Source organism: Bufo gargarizans, chromosome 1, assembly GCF_014858855.1.
Source record: "Bufo gargarizans isolate SCDJY-AF-19 chromosome 1, ASM1485885v1, whole genome shotgun sequence".
Lineage (NCBI taxonomy): Eukaryota > Metazoa > Chordata > Amphibia > Anura > Bufonidae > Bufo > Bufo gargarizans.
In genome coordinates, this window is record NC_058080.1 from 663137483 (window position 1) to 663151446 (window position 13964).

The window sequence follows — 13964 nt, forward strand, 5'->3', positions numbered from 1 at the left end:
GGGTTAAAGCCCTGGGATTGATTTACGATGACCCAGATTGAGTTTCGTTGGCAGAATCAAAATTACATAACTTACTACAGGGTAAACATACGGCTGAGGTTTACTGCATAGAGTTAAGGAGGTGGGCTACTGAGTCGGGGTGGAACGACCCCGCGTTACGTAGTCAGTTTTGTCAGGGGTTATCTGAAAGGTTGAAAGATGCCCTGGCTTTTCATGAATACCCAGATACTTTGGAGAATGCTATGTCTTTGGCTATACGTTTGGATAGACATATCAGAGAGAGGTGTAAGGGTCCCTCTGTGCAGAGGATTCCTCCCGCGTGCGGTTTGGTTTCACCAGCTGCCCAGGGTGATATTGCTTGTTACTCTGGGGTAGGTTACTCTGCAGTTAGGGAACAAGGGGTAAACCCAGGGTGTCCCTAAGAGAGGGGGAGGGGCAAGAACACAGTGTTCACCCAGTACACCCCCAATGGGGACACTCAAAAATGAAACTCGGCAAAAAGCTCCCGAGCTATAAACAGAAACAAAGGAATCGGAGCTCATAGTACCAAAAAATAATATATAATTTATTGAAGCATGATAAAATAACATGGATAAAACACATGAATAAATGATGCCATAAACGAGATTTAGAAGCGGAGGACAGAAAAAGGAAAAGACGCCACCCTGGGGGCACAAGCACACGGATCCAAAAGACACGGTACAAAAAAACGTAAAGTCCATGAATATCAAATAAGGAGTCAATGCTCAGAGTCATGTACAGTGTGCAGCTGATATATAGTACCCTGGTCGTGGCGCCACCCTGGTCGTCCTGGCACACGGCTCCTATCTTTGGTGAGTTCCTGTCTCCTGCTGTTTCCCTCTGGCCATTGTTATTACTGTCATCCTTTCCCTTTTTTTCATTGGTCTGCAGTACAGCTCTATACTGCATGGGCTGTCTGCACACCAATGACTAGATTACACTACATACACAGAGGTGTTTTAGCGTTTGACAGGTGACTCACCAGGTACTATATATCAGCTGCACACTGTACATGACTCTGAGCATTGACTCCTTATTTGATATTCATGTACTTTACGTTTTTTTGTACCGTGTCTTTTGGATCCGTGTGCTTGTGCCCCCAGGGTGGCGTCTTTTCCTTTTTCTGTCCTCCGCTTCTAAATCTCGTTTATGGCATCATTTATTCATGTGTTTTATCCATGTTATTTTATCATGCTTCAATAAATTATATATTATTTTTTGGTACTATGAGCTCCGATTCCTTTGTTTCTGGTTACTCTGCAGTTAGGTCAGATATCTGGCCATTCTGATAGTAGAAACTTTCGAAAAGTGCACAATCTATGTTTCTATTGTGGGAAGAGGGGTCATTTTATTTTTTCTTGTCCTTATGTTAAACCACAGGGTGAAGAGATAAAGAAAAAGAGATAAAGAAAACTCCCCTCACACTTGGTTGTGTGAATGGTATGGTGGAGCAGACTGGTATGCAAGCTCCCTGCAGTTCCCGTTTTCTCCTTTCAGCTATGGTGGCGCTAGAGTCTAGAAATGTGTTTGTTGATGTTTTCCTTGATTGTGGTGCTGGGGTAAATTTAATTGACTTTCTTTTTCTTCAGGGCCTGGGATTAAGTACTTGCACGTTATGAAGAAATGCTGAGAATTTTTCTTGTTTTGTCATGAAGGATTTGTCAGCTCCAATAGTGTTGGGGTTGCCATGGTTGTCTAGACATAACCCAATTATAGACTGGCAAGCGAGACAAATCATTGGTTGGAGCAAGTTTTGTTCGGATAATTGTCTTGTCACATCTATCGCTGAAGTGTCCATTACGGCCTTGCCTCAGTATCTCTCCGAATTTCCCCCTCATCGAGACTATGATTGTCCAGTTAATCTCATTCCGGGGGCTAAGTTGCCTAAGTCTCGGCTTTACAACCTCTCTCAACCCGAGAGAGATGTCATGCGAAAGTATGTCGCCGAGAGTTTGGCAAAGGGTCATATCAGACGATCTAAGTCTCCAGTGGCAGTAGGTTTGTTCTTCGTGAAGAAGAAAGCTGGATCACTGAGACCGTGTTTGGATTTCCGGGAGTTGAACCGTATTACAGTCCGGGATCCATATCCCCTGCCTTTGATCTCTGATCTTTTTGATCAGATTGTTGGAGCCAAGGTGTTCTCCAAGTTGGATTTGAGAGGAGCATACAATCTGATCAGGATCAAGGAGGGGGATGAGTGGAAAACGGCCTTCAATACGCACGAGGGTCATTTTGAGAACCTGGTAATGCCTTTTGGGTTGACGAATGCGCCAGCGGTATTTTAGCAATTCGTCAATGATATTTTTCATCACTTGGTGGGGAGGTTCTTAGTAGTTTACCTAGATGACATCTTAATTTATTCTCCTGATCTGAAGACCCATCAGGATCATGTGAGACAGGTTTTGACGATCCTTCGGGAGAATAAGTTATATGCTAAACTGAAGAAATGTTTGTTTGCGGTGCAAGGGCTTCCGTTCTTGGGATACATGCTTTCTGATTCCGGTTTTCGTATGGACCCCGAAAAGGTCCGGACGGTTCTGGAGTGGGACCGACCGGAGAATCAGAAAGCTTTGATGCGGTTCTTGGGGTTTACGAATTATTTTCGAAAATTTATTTTGAATTATTCCACCCTGGTCAAACCTCTTACTGATATGACCAAGAAGGGCGCTGATGTCTCTGTCTGGTCGGATGAGGCATTGCAGGCCTTTTCGGCTATTAAGGAGCGTTTTACGTCTGCTCCCATTCTGGTGCAGCCGAATGTATCTCAGCCATTCGTGGTGGAGGTTGATGCATCAGAGGTGGGTGTTGGGGCGGTGCTTTCGCAGGGTTCTTCTCCTGGCAAGTGGGTCCCGTGTGCCTTGTTCTCCAGGAAGCTCTCGGTCGCCGAGAGGAATTATGATGTTGGAGATAGGGAGTTGTTGGCTATCAAGTTGGCCTTTGAGGAATGGCGTCACTGGTTAGAGGGGGCGTCTCACCCCGTTACGGTGTATACAGACCATAAGAATTTGGCTTACCTGCAATCTGCCAAGCGTCTGAACCCTAGACAGGCCAGATGGTCATTGTTTTTTGCCAGGTTCAATTTCGTGGTTACCTTTCGCCCTGGGGTTAAGAACGTCAAGGCAGATGCCTTGTCTCGCAGCTTTCCTGGGGGAGGTGATTCAGAAGATCCAGCACCGATTTTGGCAGACGGAGTGGTGGTCTCCGCTCTGTACCCTGAATTGGAGATGGAGGTATTGGGAGCTCAGGAGGGGGCTCCTGGTTCGTGTCCCCCAGGGAGGTTGTTTGTTCCTGAGGGCCTATGATATAAGGTATTCAAGGAACATCACGACACTGTGATCTGGTGTCCCGGAGGTTCTGGTGGCCAGGGTTACGTAAGAGTATTGAGAATTACGTGACAGCTTGTGAAACCTGCGCTCGGTCAAAGGTTGCTCATACTCGACCACCTGGTTCACTTCTTCCATTGTCTATTCCATCTCATCCTTGGACGCATCTGTCCATGGACTTTATTACGGACCTGCCGAGTTACTGCCGAGTTACTCCGGGAGAACAGTGATTTTGGTGGTAGTCGACCGTTTCAGTAAGATGGCTCAATTTATACCACTAACGAGTCTGCCTAACGCTAAGACTCTTGCGCAGATCTTTGTGGATAATATAGTGAAATTGCACGGTATTCCTTCGGATGTGGCCTCTGATAGGGGCACGCAGTTTGTCTCGAGGTTTTGGAGGGCGTTCTGCTCTTTGCTTGGCATTCAACTTTCTTTCTCGTCGACTTTTCATCCACAGTCGAATGGTCAGACCAATCAAAGGTCAGCGTACCAATCAAAACCTGGAGACCTACTTGAGGTGCTTTGTGGCTGAGAATCAGGAGGACTGGTCCTCATTCTTGTCCTTAGCAGAATTTGCATTGAATAACCGTAGGCAGGAGTCCACGGGTAAGTCGCCATTTTTTGGCGCATACGTTTTCCATCCTCAGTTTGGTACCTTTTCTGGGTCTGGTTCCTCCGGGATGCCAGAGGAGGAGAGATTCTCTTCTGCCTTTTCCTCTATCTGGCGGAGGATTCAAGGGAATTTGGAGAGGATGGGTGAGAGGTATAAACGAATGGCTGACAGGAGACGTGTGACTGGTCCGGACCTGTGTGTGGGTGATCTGGTGTGGTTGTCCACTGAGAATATTAAGTTGAGAGTGCCATCTTGGAAACTGGGTCCAAGATTTGTTGGTCCATATAAGATTTCTGCGGTGATCAATCCGGTGGCGTTTCGGCTGGATCTTCCGCAGACTTGGAGAATCCATGATGTCTTTCACAGGTCTTTGCTAAAAAAATATGTTAAACCAGTGGTACCATCGCCATTGCCTCCTCCTCCTGTTCTAGTCGAGAGTTCTTCGGGGCTCCCTCCAGTACCTGGTGCACTGGAGGGGATACGGTCCTGAGGAGAGGAAGTGGGTTCCGGCGTCAGATGTCAACGCCGGCCGACTGGTGAGGGCCTTTCATAGGTCCCATCCGGATAAGGTTGGTCCGGGGTGTCTGGAGGTCACCCGTAGAAGGGAGGGTACTGTCATGCCCCACTCTGACGATGTGCGGAGGTCGGCCAGGATAGCAGCACGAAGTTAGTGGTTGCTTTGGAGCCGTGCTGGATCCGCCTCTCATCAGGTGCACTGGGTGGAGTCATTAGTTTAAATAGCACACTGCCCAGTGCCCTGAGCGGATTATACTGTTCATTTTGGTCTGGGAAGCTTGGAGGGAAGGTTGGCTGTTAGTTCCTGCTCTCAGAGATAAGTGTCCTTTCTAATTTGGTTGTTTGTGTCATTTATTCCATCCAGGTTCTGTGCGAGCAGACTGCTCCTATCTCCCCACTTCACCATATTAGGTAGTTCAGGGTTTTGTCAGCCCAGGCTGGAGGACACAGCACACCTACCTTCAAGGTCTGCTTGTGGGCTGAGCAGTGCAGGGAAAGAGGACAGGAATAAGCTAGGAGGTGACCCTTCCCCCGTCTCTCGTCCAGAACCTGGTTGGTGTGTTATCTTTTGTACTGAGTGCACGTCCGTCGTGACAACAGCCTGTCGGATCCGTCCTGCCACTAGTTTACGTGTGCCCCCAGACTGCCGCTCCGTCCCCATTGACTATAATGGGGGCGGAGTTCCAGCAGCGGCACGGCAGCACATGGCAAGAGGCAGCCGGACTAAAAGTACAACATGCAGTACTTTTAGTCCGGCTGCCTCTCGCCGCCGGAACTTCGCCCCCACCCCCATTATAGTCAATGGGGACAGAGCGGCAATCCGGGGGCACATGTAAATTAGCAGCAGGACGTATCCGACAGGCTGTTCACCCGCCGGAATAGCCCACCGGACTCCCCTGCCGCTAGTGTGAAACTAGACTAAGACCATCTTTTTACAGGCCAGTCTTAATCTAACCCCAACTGGCATCAGATGAGCATTGGCCATTAAGAGTTGTCTGTCTCTAATTGTGGCACACATGTGTAGGTTTGTAGACCAGAACTAAGGTCTATGCCAGCCTGTGAAAATTTCTGGTACAGTATAATCTACTCCGGTTTCCTAGCCAGCTATGCCTGGTCTTGCACTGCCCACCTCCAGCTCTGGCAACTTTTTGAAAACTTAGCAGTTTTTTTTTTACACCATTTGTCTGTTGTACAGGGTGTGATAAACATTGTCCTTTTTGTCTTAATTCCTCACCAATTTCAAAATCTCTGCTTGCTGTCAAAGAGAGTTTGTTCCAAACTAGCCTTCCTCTTGAAACTAAACAGGTCAGCAACCTCTCTGCCATCATGACAGCATCTTGCTTTAAATGTATAAATCTGGATTCCAGGCTGCTTAGCTCCCAGAGGATTGCCTAGACCAAATACAACACCACTGTGGCTGTATGGTCAGCAGTGGGGACATGACAGTAATGCACAGCTGCATTGCCTTTTTTTTCAAAGGGAATCTGTCACCATAATCTTGGAGTATTATCTGCAATACTACATGAGTAATACTGCCCATCCCCTGCAGTCAGCTCTCAAAGCTGAACTGAAATACACAGTCCATGTAAATAGTGACTTATCTGCTATAGTATTTATGTAGTATTGCCAATAATGGTCCAAAATTATAGTAACAGATGCCCTTTAACTGTGGATACCAGAGAAATCTCCAATATACAATGCACCGGTGTACCCTAACAACTCCCTACATAATAGTCAACCGTCTCACGTATTACCATATAGCTATATGATCAGAAGTTAAAAAAAACTCTTTGTTTAAAAAATTGCTGAAAAAAAACACTAACTAATAAACCCAAATTAGATGCAGCATAGCTTTACAGTGCAAATGTACGATTTTAGGTATTTTCTATATAACTGTATTTCGGAAACAATATAATTTAGTTTTACAAAAAAAAAACAAAAAAACTGTGAACAAAATTCTGCATTTGTTTTTCAGGAAGACATTAATTGTTAATTAATACAGTCATATGGACTCTGACTTTGCTTCACCGGCTTAGTTTGTAAGCCATATGGCCTCATTTTAAGGTGGTGCTATATAAAGGATACAAGGTGACCTAGTTTCCCACCTTTCCCCAACTGACATTGCACAATGAAAGAATCATATGTCATGTAGAGAACAATGCAAACTACTAGAGTAAAATAATGCTTGTGTTAGGGATTTAGATGTGTGCTATGCCACAAGGGCATACAGTATATCACATTCTATCTATCTATCTATCTATCTATCTATCTAATATCTATCTCTTTATCTTGTATTATCTATCTTGTATTATCTATCTATTATCTATCTATCTATCTATCTTGTATTATCTATCTGGTATTATCTATCTATTATCTATCTATTTATCTATCTAGCTATCTATTATGTAACTATCTACTGTATTCTCCAACCATCTAATTTGTACGGAGGTCTGCTGACTCTCACCTGATACCAGATGAAATAAGGATTGGGCTGTTTTAGTTCAACATGCCCAATCTTATTGTTTTTGGGAAGATAAGCAGCTGGTAGAGTTGTCTGATGACAGCTAAAATCCCCTCTCTTCGTGTAGAACATATACAGGCACGTTCAGCCAAGTCGAGCAGACAGAAGACCTACAACCTGAAGAATAAGTTAACAAGTTAGATGTAGAATGGTGTAGAAGAAGAATGTAGCAGATATTCCATATATCAGTGGTGCATAACCTGCTACCCGAGGGCGACATTTGGCCCTCGATACTATTCTGTGCGGCCCCTAACCATCTGGTAACAGACATGTATGTCTATGTCTTGTGGCTGCTCACATGTATCTTTCATGTATTCACCCATTATATGGGAGTCCTGAAAGTGTAACCAGACATTTTTGGTATGTACTGTATGTTTAATATGCCTTAATATGCCATAAATACAATATTTCCGTTCGGCCCTTGGAATTGGTTCATTGTGACAATGTGGCCCCACCAAACTAGAAAAGGTTGTGCACCTCTGCCATATATGGATCAAGTCAACCACTTTGGGTCACAGCTAAACTTGGGTATCAAGATACATAGGTGGAGATCATGAGGAGAATTTTTAATTTAAAATTTTTATTTTTGCAGGAATCTATGTTGCCATAATTTGTGCCAACTTTAACAAATGTCTCACCATGTTTGACAAATTTGGTGCATTTTTACGTCTAACACGTCTGTCTTTAGATCTTACGGTATTTTCTTTGCCACCTGTTTAATGGAGTAAGAGTGCAATGATTTTTCTTAGGCCTTATGCACACGACCGTTGTTTTATTCCGTGTCCGTAGTGCCGTATTTCGTGATTTTCTGCGGACCCATTGACTTTCAATGGGTCCGTTGAAAACTCGGCTAATGCACCGTTTCTCATCCGTGTCCGTGATCAGTGGTTCCAGTCCGTCAAAAAAATATAACCTGTCCTATTATTTTTGCGGAAAACAGTTTGCGGACCCATTCAAGTCAATGGGACCGCTAAAAAGCACGGAGGCACACAAGATTGTCATCCGTGTCCGCACGTCCGCTTCTGTTTTTTTCCTATCATTTGCATGGCAAACCTGTCTTAGATTTTTTTTTACTTTCCTTCATGTCTGGTGATCCTACAAAAATAAAAGGAAGACACACGGAAACAAAAACGGAAACAGATCACGGAACAACGGAACCCCATTTTGCGGAACGGAACACAACAACGGTCGTGTGCATGAGGCCTTACTTTTTAAAAAGTTGCAAATCTGACTGCCAGCTTGATAGGCTAACCACTGCCACTTCCTACCTACTTTTCACAAATGCAGGGATTGGTAAAAATGAAATATGCTTTAAATGTTACCATCAAAACAATCTCATTCTGAATCAATGAAGCTGATTTTCAATTTTCTGAAAAAAAAACCTGCTGAATATGAATATACCCTTTTTTCATTCCCAGCATTCAGAAAGCCATAATTATTATTATGTTTTAGCCTTATGTGTCTGCGTTTTCTATTCACCAAGTCGTAGCACGAGGTGTATATACATGATACCTAACTTTATATACTGCGGGTCAGGGGAAAAGCGACAAAGGAATGCACAACTTTGGTCTCACATGAGAACCACACACCCATTGAGGTCTATGGGCCTATGAAACCACTGACAGAACACAGGTGGCATCTGTGGTTTTCACTGACCATTGGACAGAGATACTGTAGAAATCCCCTTTTCAGCCTAGCAGTGCATATAGAATACAGATGGCACACAGAGGGCATAAAATAGACACAGGGACCATCAACAGGGTGAAACGCTGCCTTGTCATGTACATCATCCCGGATGTGTGAAAGAAGCCTAAAGGCCTAGTTCACGCATCAGTGTCTGGTCAGTGATTTGTCAGTGGTTATTAGCCAAAACCAGTAAAGCCTAAACAGATATATGGTATAATCGAATGATTTACTCCTGTTCTGTGTTTTAGACCTGCCCCTGGCTTTGGCTCACAATGACTGACCAAAACACTGACTGTATGAATAAGGACTGAGGTCTCTTTCACATGTCCCTGCCTGTGACAATGTTTATGATAAGAAAGTCTGTGTTTAATCTGTGACAATGTCCATGAAGGGTCCATGTTTGATCTGTATGTCCGTTTTTTGCCCTCTGTTAGGCATATCTCCTACAATGGTGAGACAAAACCACTGATGGATGAAAAAGGGCGTAGTCAGGGCAGGGCCATAGGCCCCCACTAGGGTTGCCACCCAGCCGGTATTTTAGTGCCCCTGCCGGTGACGGTAATTATTTTTCTATAAGGATTGTTATTAATGAACGAGTCCATTGTGGAGCACTCTTTAGTACAGCCTTTATCTCCCCCCATCTCCCCAACCCCATTTTGTGTTAAGAAGAAAAAAAAACTCACCTCCTCATTTGATCGTGCCGTGGTGAACATTTGCTGCTGACTGGAGGTGCAGGACAGGACAGAGTTCACCGTGGTACCAGCAAATGGATGAGGTGAGGTTTTTTTTTTTTGCACAATGAAGAGAAGTGGACATTACTATTACTGGGGGGCACTAATGGGGCATTACTATTACTGGGGAGAACTAAAGGGGGCACTAATAATTCTGGGAGGCACTAATTGGGCATTAATATTACTGAGGGGCACTAATGGGTGGCATTATTAATTCTGGGGAGCACTAACTGGGGCATTACTATTACTGGGAGCACTAATGGGTGCATTACTAAATCTCGGGGTCACCAATTAAGGCATTAATATTACTGGTGGCATTACCATTTCTCAGGACACTATTAATTCTGGGGGGCGCTAATGGAGGGAATATTAATTTTGAGGACCACTAATTGGGGAATTAATATTACTGAGGGGCACTAAAGGGGGCATTATTAATTCTGGGGGCATAAATGGAGGCATTAATTCTGGAGGGTGCTAATGGGGTATTAATATTACTGGGGCACTAATGGGGGCATTATTAATTCTGTGGGGCACTAATGGAAGCTTTACTATTACTGGAGGGACTAATGGGGGCATTATCAATTCTGGGTGGCACTAATAGAGGGATTACCATTAATGGGGGAACTAATGGGGGCACTATCAATTCTGGGGGGGCACTAATGGAAGCATTAATATTACTAGGGGCACTAATGGGGGGCATTATTAATACTGGGAGCCACATTATGACATAGCGACTTAACACCGCCGCGTCCCCACAACTACACCCCTTCGGGGAAAGGTGCCAACCCTAGCCCCCACACATTCATCATAATTTACACCATAAACTGGCAAAATGATGATCGCAATCTACGCCAGATACAAGCTGCTGTAGATTTCAGTTTGGCACACAGACGGCTATAGAAGGCATTTAATTTATGACGAGACTGTTCTTGATAAATAAGATCCATAGACTTCAATAGGTGTATTTGGTCCACATCACAGAACACAGGAGTGTATAGATACTTGTGCTGTCCATGGAGAACGTGATTGACATGATTTAGTAGTATAATATAGCATACATTTTAAAATGATGGACATAAAAATAAAAAAAAATATAAACATATATATAAATTAAAAAAATCAAAACTGTGAAATGAAAGCCGTGTACAGAGGGAACAAAAATGCAATTCATTTTGTTTGTTCATTGATAAATTAAGAGTTATTGATTTTCTTCAGATCGACCTCAAGTTGTATATGACTTTTTATGAGCCAAACCCTCCAGCATAAATCCATTATGCATGTGCCATATACGGTGCACCTGCCACCCATTCATCAGAGCATAGATGGCCCCATTCTGTAAATGTATGAATGACAGGAATAATAACCCATGAGTAAAGACTTCATGGCATCTGAATGAAGCCCTACATTATGATGAGGAGCAGGCAGCTGCGGAGAGTTGTCATGGCTGCTTTAATGAACATTTACTCATTGATTCTTGCACAATGTGGTCTTATGTGGTTACCATTTGAATATCCGCTCTGAAGACCCTTTAGAAACAGAAGTGGATTTTTAATAAGATCACAGTCGAGCTTTATCTTGATGACTTTTTATGTACTGCATAGAATACTGAAAGATGTCAACTTCTCTAGCACTTCACATATTCGCAGTCTTTAGGCTCTATTTAGGATTGATACATGGATGCTGGACTGTAGTGCACTCATTAAGAGAAAGTGAATCCAAAGGAAGAGTTAATTTCCTGTATTTAATGAGGCAGTCCTTGTTGTTGCCCCCTCCCTACAAGAAGCAGATTATGGGGACGTCTCCATACTGTCACAGACGTCCCCATGACAGGTGGCAGGAGATTGGTGAGACTGGCAACACATGGTTTTGACAGGTTTTCCTTGTTGATCAATAGGCGTCTCTGTTGTTTTTGGTAATAGCCACACCCCTTGCCTCCAGGTGTTGCTTATGGGGTCATTTAACTTTCCTTATTTATTGTTGTTTCTCCCACAATGTTGTGCGGTTTATAGCTTCAGTTTCAGTTGTGGATAGCTGGTGTGTGGATCTCGGCAGAGTTCCTGGTGCTTCCATAGCCCCTTTGAAGTTAAGTCTTTCCTTTCCCTTTTTGTATTTTGTTTGGGTTCTGTGTGTAGTATTTCCCTATTGTTTGTATTAGGCCTGAAGGAGACTCCTGCTCGTCCTTCCTTTTGGAGGAACAGATAGTATCGTCCCTGCCATTAGTACCAGGGTCCTATAGGACTCCTGCGTATAAACACACCTACCTCTGGGGTCTGTTCATACTGGTAGTCAGTCAGGATTTTGGCTAGGGTTTTCACTACTAGGAGGCGTCCATATTACTTCCCTAGTTCTAAGGCGTGAATCCCTGTCCCCCCCCCCCCCCCCTTCCCTCTTATGCTCAGTGTGGTGTTTCCCTTCCACACTGAAGCGTGGCACATACTTACCTCACATTATTATCCTATTATCTTTAATGCTTTTATTTTTATCTGTCTCATATAACTATCATCTCTTTCATATCTATCTGCCAGTCTGTCTACAGTGTCTCTTGAAAGTCTGTGAACTCTTCATAATTGTTTATAAGTTTGACCAAAAAATTGTCACAGAAGTCCTGCTGGATCTGATATTTATGACCTAACCTGAGGATAGGTCATCAATAGTAAAAGCCCGGAAAACCCCTTTAATGTTCACACGAATCCACCATCAGGAGGACAGTGAATAACAATGGTGTGCATGGCAGGATTGCAAGGAGAAAGCTTCCGCTGTCAAAAAAGAACATCACTGCCCATCTGCAGTTCGCTTAACATCACCTGGACAAGCCAGAAGGCTCTATCCATCTATCTATCTAGTTATCGGATATTTCTTTAAGCAATGATCTTGTTCACAGTAAAAATTTCTCCATACATGTTGCATACAAAGTTAACATACTGTATCCCCATTCAATGTTGCTCTCCCATTCAGCTGTGGTAGTTGCTGCGGTTCATCCCATTCCCAGACCCCTTTTTCACATTTCTAATCTATCTATTTAAGACAAATTGAAGTGTAGATAGCAGCACTCCTATGTAGACCAGGTGCTAAGCCCACCACAAAAAAAAGTTATTTTGTGAAAGCAATGCTCTTGTTCACAGTAAAAGTTTCTCCATATATGTAAGGCTATTTTCACATCTACGTTTTTGCTGGATCCATCATGATAATACAACCATCTCCATCTGTTCTGAACGGATCCGGTTGTATTATCTCTAAAACCATTGTAAGTCAATGGGGGACGGATCCGTTTTCTTTTGCCTGCAGCTCTTTTGTGTGCATCATGGGAACGCAAAGAAATGGAACGGAATGCATTCTGGTGCACTCCATACCCTTCAGTTTTGTCCTCCTTGACAATGAATGGGGACAAAACTGAAGCGTTTTTCTCCGCTATTGAGACCATATGACTGATTTCAATAGCGGAAAGAGAAAGTATCCCGTTCCCAGACCCTTTTATTATGTATGTTATCTAATCTATCTATCTATTTAATTTCGTTGTGCAGTTTAACATTTTACAGCTATGTAAACCTGCATCAGAGTATTTCTATATACAGGATATATATATATATATATATATATATATATATATATATATCTATGTGCTGTACAAGCTGAATAATGTATGTGACTAGGAACATGTCTATGCTTTAGTTTCCCACCATTTATGCTCTTGCTAGAAAACAAATGCTTTATTGTGTACTGCTAAGTGGAAAAAATAAATTCCCAAAGAAAAAAAAAAAAGGTAAACTATACAGACTTAGATTTCCATGTCTGAGATCAGAGATTAGAAACTTGTCTGAACCCATTTATATTTCACAATGTTGGTGGTTCAAAGCATTCGGATCTGCCATCACTTTCATTAAAATCCTGTTACTGCAGGCAGTCATTGTACGATCACTGTACCCATATGATTTGACCTTTTAGATATAATATTTTAATTCTATATTTCAGGGCTTTCAGATTTATAATATGCATTCCCTTATCTACGCATCAGAAGCTATTGCAATGGCGAGTGCATTCATGTGGAAATTTGCTGCAGAAATTTCTGCAGCTGTTCTTTTCATGTTAATGGGACTTGCATAAGGCCCCTTTTACAAGAGCGCATTTTGCGCGCGGGTGTAATGCGTGACGTGAATGCATTGCACCCATACTGAATTCTGACCCATTCATTTCAATAGGTCTGTGTGCATTTTTTTTCATGCATCAGTTCTGCATTGCGTGAAAAACTAGCCCTGGCACCATAGAAGTGAATGGGTCTTCAGTAGGGATGAGCGAACCCGAACTGTATAGTTCAGGTTCGTACCGAATTTTGGGGTGTCCGTGACACGGACCCGAACCCGAACATTTTAGTAAAAATCCGGGTTCGGGTTCGGTGTTCGTCGCTTTCTTGCGGCTTTTTGAAAGGCTGCAAAGCAGCCAATCAACAAGCGTCATACTGCTTGCCCCAAGAGGCCGTCACAGCCATGCCTACTATTGGCATGTCTGTGATTGGCCAGTGCAGCATGTGACCCAGCCTCTATTTAAGCTGGAGT